Source organism: Myotis davidii, unplaced genomic scaffold (genome assembly GCF_000327345.1).
Source record: "Myotis davidii unplaced genomic scaffold, ASM32734v1 scaffold243, whole genome shotgun sequence".
Classification (NCBI taxonomy): Eukaryota; Metazoa; Chordata; class Mammalia; order Chiroptera; family Vespertilionidae; genus Myotis; species Myotis davidii.
In genome coordinates this window covers 2,082,069-2,089,013 of record NW_006295183.1, presented here as the reverse complement: position 1 = coordinate 2,089,013, position 6,945 = coordinate 2,082,069, and positions in this window count along the sequence as shown.

Sequence of the window (6,945 nt, the reverse complement as noted above, 5' to 3'; positions counted from 1 at the left end):
AGAGCATCTTGTAGGTAGAAAATCGGGGCAAGCCTCCTGCCGCAGCCAGTCTGTGAAAGGCGCACGCTCAGGCTGAGCACGTGGGACAGGCGTGCACACTGGCCGTGAGCAAAGACCAAGAGTACATGTCTAATGGGGGCATCACGGGGCTGGGCAGAGATTGACAGATGGCGCAGGCCACCAGGTCCTAGACAGAGAGGGAAGCAGGACACAGTCCATTGCTGCTACAGGGAGAAGAGCTGCCCCAGAATTCTGTGCGCAAGATTTTGTCCCCGGCTCCTGGTAGAGGATCCAGGCCATGTTTCTTATCTATTACTAGAGGCCTGATGCATGAAATTCGTGCACGGGGGAAGGGGGTCCCTCAGCCTGGCCTGCACCCTCTCCAGTCTGGGACCCCTAACTGCCTTCCCTTGCTGGCCTGATCACCCCTAACTTCTCTCCCCTGCCAGCCTGATCACCCCTAACCACCTCTGCCTCAGCCCCTGCCACGGTGGCTTTGTCCAGAAGGATGTTCGGAAGACATCTGGTCTATCTGGTCTAATTAGCATATTACCCTTTTATTAGTATAGATTGTTCATCATTAGCAGCAGCAGCAAAGGCCACAGTGAACATCCACTGGACCCTGTGTGACAGGCAGTGTGCTCAGGCTTCATTTAATGTCTCTTTCAACCGGTTGTTTAACCCGTCAGGTGGGCAGCGGTATCCCATTTTACACGTCAGGATGCCATGCTTAGAGATGTTAAGTAATCCATTCCCACTTCCTCAGCTTTTTAAGTGGTAAAGTCACTGTGCAGATAGAAAAACTAAGGACCAGAGACAGAAAGTAAACTCAGTGCCGCACAGCAAGTCTACCTAGCAGCAGGACTCACACCCGAACTCCACACTCCCGGGTCTCAGTCTGGTGTTCTTTCTTGGTCAGATCAGACCTATTTCAGCAGCACCAAAGGAATGCTGCCCAGGAAACAGGGTGTGTCATTGGGGCTGACTGCCATTCCGCATTCATGGATTCATCCATGAGAATTTTAGCCAATGCAAGGGCTCATCGAAGGGGCGCATTCAGGGCCGACAGACCAGAGGCTGCAAGCTGGTGATCCGTGGGCTGGCTGCAAGTGTTTTTGTTTTGTCTGCAGAGTGATTTACAAATTTGATCTGATGCTTTAAAATGGAGAGATTGCACACACCAATGTGGGCTATCACTTGGCAGTAGACTTCACTGGAGTCGGAGATAGATTGAACGTGGGAGTCGGGACCCAGGTTGGAAGCAGAGTATTCACCGAGGACCTGATGGAGCTAGGAAAGAACACGGCACAGCTCCAGCGCCAAGCTGGGCCCTATGATAAGCAGCTGTTTGTCTGCAATACTGCTGTGTAACAAACAATTCCAAACTCTCAGTAGCATCACAAACACGATTTGCTCTTAGGTCTGCAGATTTGCTGGGGAAGCTTTAATTCTGACTTTGGGGGAGCAAGGAAAGTCAGGGTGGTCCTATTTCTCTCTCCAGGACCAGCAAGCAGCTAACCTGAGCTTCCTTTTTTCAGAGCATATGGAAAGATTCTGAACGGAGCCACACAAGTACAATGAAAGCTTCTGTTTCTGTCACATCTACCAGCATTTTATTGGCTTTAGTAAGTCCCATGGCCATACCCGAAGTCAAAGGGGCAGAGATAAGTCCCCCACCTTTCCTAGAGAGAGACACAGCGTAGTCCTATGACAAGGATGCCTAATCCTATCTCAAGGACGGAGTGAAGATCTGGGAATAATTGACCTACTATCCCCGTAGCAGATCAATCTTTTAAGTCAAGGATTTGCCACTCTGCTGGGCCCTGTGGGAGAGGAGGATAGAGAAGCGATGGGAGAATTGGAGTCTGCCGCTGCCCTAAGCCAGAACACACGTGCTCAGAGCCCAATAGAGAATACGAGAGCACTGGAGAGAGTGGAGCAGGTGGCACTCCTGGGTCCTGGGACCTGTGGCCAGAGGCAAGTGTCAGAGCATCAAAGCACTGCTCCTCTCACTGCCCAAGCAGCAGTCAGGGCTAATGAGGAGAAAGTGCGAGAAATGGGCCCCTAAGGGCAGGCATCGCCACTCCCGCAGAGGCAATTCTCACTAATTGGCCCCCTCAGCTGAAACTCACCAAGCGCAGGACTGGAGCACAAGCCCAGCCAGAGCCCCTCAGCCTCAGGTCAGGGCTCAGAGGCGGCCGTGCACTGGGCAGCCGGCCAGCCCAGGCTCTGCCTAGACGTGTCTGGAAACCTCCTCCCAGCCTGAGCCCCTGAGGCTGACAACTCTGCCTGACCCCACTTCAAGCCTCAGTTCTGTCTGGGGAAAGTTGTGCAACAAGAGGGAGTCAGAAAGGAAAGATGGTGACTAGGAAGGAATCTTTACAGATTTCCAGATTGGGCAGTTTAGGGGGGTAGAATTCTTTATGAGCATGAGCTAGACAGCCACCACCCTCCTTTCTGTTTACCCATCTCTTTATTTTTTATATCAATTTCTTTTTTTAATATATTTTTAGTGATTTCAGAGAGGAAGGGAGAGGGAGAGAGGATAGAAACATCGATGAGAAAGAAACATCGATCTGCCGCCTCCTGCGTGTCCCCTAATGGGGACTGAGCCTGCAACTCGGGCATGTGCCCTGACCAGGAATCGAACCGGCAACCTTTTGGTTCGTGGGATGCCACTCAACCACTGAGCCACGCCAGCTGGGCAAGTGATGTATTCTTATAGTCAGGAAAGGGAAGTAGCCCCTGTCAGGGGAAGCCAGCGTATTGTCTTCTACTGATGCCCCCTGAACAGATCTGTTACCGTTAGAAAAACCCAACTGCCTGTCATGCCTGCCATCAACCCTTCACGCCCCTGTGTCTTTGTCCACGCTGTCACCTGCCTGCTCGCCCTTCCTCCCTGTGCCAGCCTTTGCTTGTCTAGGTCCTATGGGTCCTTCAGGACTCAACTGGGGAAGGACTTCCTCTGGGGAGCCTACATGATATCCCGCCTCACCCTCCCAACTCATCCTGCTGGACTAAGTGTCTCTCCTACAGGCTCCCAAATGCCTTCCTTTCTCAGTCATTGAATGAGATAATGCATCTGTCTCATTCTCCCCATAAGCCTCTAAGAGGCTTATATCTTATGAACACTAGGGAGCAAACAGCCCTCGTGCACTCCAAGTTATATAGTAGATGCTCAAGAAATATGTTGCGTGAATGAATGGGAAATGCTCGTTACACATATGATGAAGAGTAGATTTGGTAAGTTGCAATGTTCAGACACACAGCCAAGAATAGCTTCAGTGAACAGGGGGTGTTCAATGAAACTTGGTTAGAATGCGGCTAAAAAGCCAACTGGAACCCCCAGATGGCTAAGGGCATCCTGATGGCACCCCCAAGCATCTGGCCTGCAAACACTAATATTAGCACATCCATTAAGCACATCCATTCAGCACACCCTCCCCCGCATGCACAAATTTCATGCACTGGGCCTCTAGTTATATAATAATTGTTGACTCTGTGGTAGGTCTCTGATAATCCCTCTTGCCTTTCACCTGCTAGGATACACGTTTTTACTATATTCCCAGATCAAAATAGCATATAATCCTAGACTCTTGAACTCAATGGGAAAATCTTCTCTCTTCCAGTAGCGGAATCCCCTCAGCAAATCTGTTGATCGATCTCTCCATCTCTTGCCAAGACACTTTCAGCAACAGAGAACTCACTTTCTACAACGTGCTCTTCTATATCTGGAATTACAAGGAGGTAGGTTTGGCTCTGGGCCGAGTCCACAAGTCCTTGTAGCAACTCTATAAAATGTGTGCCATGATTATCATCCCATCCTGCAGATGGACAACTAGAATTCAAAGAGGCAAAGCAAACTGCCCAAGGCCACACAACCATGGAGTCATGAATGTATTCCTGGGGGCACACATAGATAGTGCATGCATGATAAATATTAACAGGTTGACTGATAGCTCTGTTCCTGGGAGGGGACTTCCAAGTACACCCCGCCCTAGAATTTCCAGCTTGGCTTTGGGGAGCCTTAACAATGCAAACAGCCCTCAGCTCTGTTAAGACATAAATCTCAATAAATGATTTCCAATAACACAGTTCTTGCCAGGAAAGGAAACATTTACACTTGCCCGTGCATAATATAGGTTAATCTTTCAGGATGCATTAAATGTGTAAATGCCTTAGAGAGCGGCGAAATGCCGGTTGTGAGCCAGGTCACGCTGCAGAAAAGAGGACATGCTGAAGGGAAGCGGGTATTTTTAGACTTGGACCCAACTTGACGCTACCCGTAAGTACTTGGTGTCCGTCGTGGGCACAGTACACGATCCTGCTACTGACTTGCCAGCAGGAAAATAACGCATTGGTTTCAAACAGATGGTCCCAACCCCTAATGGAAGCTGATGGCTTCAAGATGGGCTGGCTGCTCTGTGGCTTCTTTGGAGACAGTCAGAATTAGGACGGGACTGGGGCGTGACCAAGTGCCAGATCTGCCAAACGGTGCCCAAGTGACTGAAGAGTCGAGATGGGTCCCATTTGCCACGCGCTGGACTCAAAGGCACACGCAGGGAATGGGGATATTTAGTGGGCCTTGGCAGGAAGCAGAGGAGGAAAGCAAGTGGGGCGGAAGAGATGGGAATGCTGGCTGGCAGCATACTTTAACTACATACGAGACTGAACCACACGAAATATTTGATGGGTGCCCGGCTGGCGTGGCTCAGTGGTTGAGCATCAACTTATGAACCAGCGGTTCACGGTTCGATTCCCGGTCAGGGCACATGCCCGGGTTTCAGGCTCGATCCCTAGTGTGGGGCATGTAAGAGGCGGCCAATCCATGTTCCTATCTCCCTCTCCCTTTCTCTTCCTCTCTGAAATCAATAAAAATATTAAATATATATATTTGATGGTTGTTGACCAAAAATATGGCTGTTTCATGCAGATGAATCTACTAACAGAGATATAGTAATATCTATTAATGTAATATCATAACCACCTGTCCCAGCAGTCAGGTCACTATCCAATCCACAGTGTGAGACCACAGACCATGGTAAGAACACAGGCCACATAAACTGTGGAGAAGCGAAAAGACCTAAGTATTTTGTCCAAGTTGGGAAGAAATAAAAAATCACAAAAAAAAACAGAAAGACAGAAAGGATATGCTATGGTGTAAGGGTTGCATTCCCTCAAATCATATGTTGAAATCCTAACCCCCAAAGCTGACAGCATTAGGAAGCGGGCCTCCGAGATGTGCCTGGGTCTTAAGGATGAAGCCCTCATGAATGGGGTTAGAGTTCTTGTAAAAGAGGCTCCAGAGAGACCCCAGCCCCTCCCACCCTCTGAGGACACGGTGAGAGGTGCTGGCTAGGAGCCAGGAGGAGGGCCCACACCAGAAGCCGACCATGTGGGCACCCTGACCTTGGACTTCCCAGCCTCCAAAACTGAGCAATAAGTTTCTGTTGTTTACACGTCACCCAGTCGGTGCCGGTTTGTTATAGCACCCTGAACAGACTAAGAGGAAACTAGGATCCTCAGGGGCACAGACCAATGCAAGCCCCAGCCAAGCTGACTGAGCCCGACCGCTTTTACAGCTTCCATGGCCGCTGTCCTGGCACATTGGCCATGGAGCATGGAACATGGAGCCCACCTCTGTAGTCCCACTGCTGGGGTTCGAGTCCTGCTGGTGCTCTTTACAGGCTGTAGTGGGTTAAAAGTTACTCCTAACTCCCAAAGATCTGCCCATGTCTTTACTCCAAAACTGATGAACATTATCTTTTATGGTAGAAGAGTGAATATTATACCTTACATGGCAAAAGTTGGATTAAGCTAAGGATGCTGAAAGGAGGGATTTATCCTGGATTATCCAGAAGCGCCCTAAATCCAAAGACAAGTGTGTCCTGCGAGGAGACGGACGCAGAGAGGAGAAGACCACCACAGATGAAGAGAAAGCAATATGGCCACAGAGGCAGAGAATGGAGTGATGTGGCCACAAGCCAAGGAATGCTAGCTTGAAGAGAGACCACCACAGATGAAGAGAAAGCAATATGGCCACAGAGGCAGAGAATGGAGTGATGTGGCCACAAGCCAAGGAATGCTAGAGCTTGAAGAGGCAGGAGCAGATGCTCCCCCAGAGCCCTTGCAAGAACAGTGCTGACCACACCTTGATGTCAGACTTCCGGCCCCAGAACTGTGAGACAACACATTCCTGTTGGTTCAAGCCACCAAGTTTAAAGCCATGTATCACAACAGCCCCAGGAAACTAATTCACCAGCCTTCTGCCTCAGTTCTCTTGTCCGCAAAACGGGATGAAAATAACCTCATGGGGGGCTGCACAGGAAGCGTTTAGCACGGTACCAGGTGCACACTCTGCACTATATAACTGTAAGGTGCAACGGACAAACCACAGCGTGGGCTGAAAATGGCATCAGGCCCGAGAACATGGAGATGATGCCTGCCAGGGATGTATTTGGTGCTTCGAGGATGTGAGGTCTGCAAATGCGAGCAGGGAGGTGTTCTTGGAACAGGCCTGACTCGCCCGCCCCAGCCAGTCTCAGGTCACAGCTGGGAGCCAAGAGCCCTTTTCAGAAAACTCGCAAACCCCCAGCAGCAAACACTGCTTTGGTTCAACATATATACATATGAAAGCATTCCGGAAAAGTCTACTTTCCTTCCAGAATTGCATATTGGACACAATTTAAGCAACCGGGAACCTGGTATTTTGAGCGCATTCAACCACTGGAAAAAAGTATCTTTCAAAAAGATAGTCTAAAAAAAAAATAGGACGCAAGGGAAGAAAATGATTATTAAAGATGCTTAAAAGCTTTCCTGAACTTCAAATGGGCTCTTCGCAACAATAATACTGATGATTTAAGGGAAAAATGAATCAAGACTCTATTGATTAAATGTTCCTTAAATTATGTATGGGTTTAAAAATGTGTGGCACTATGCAAAGCA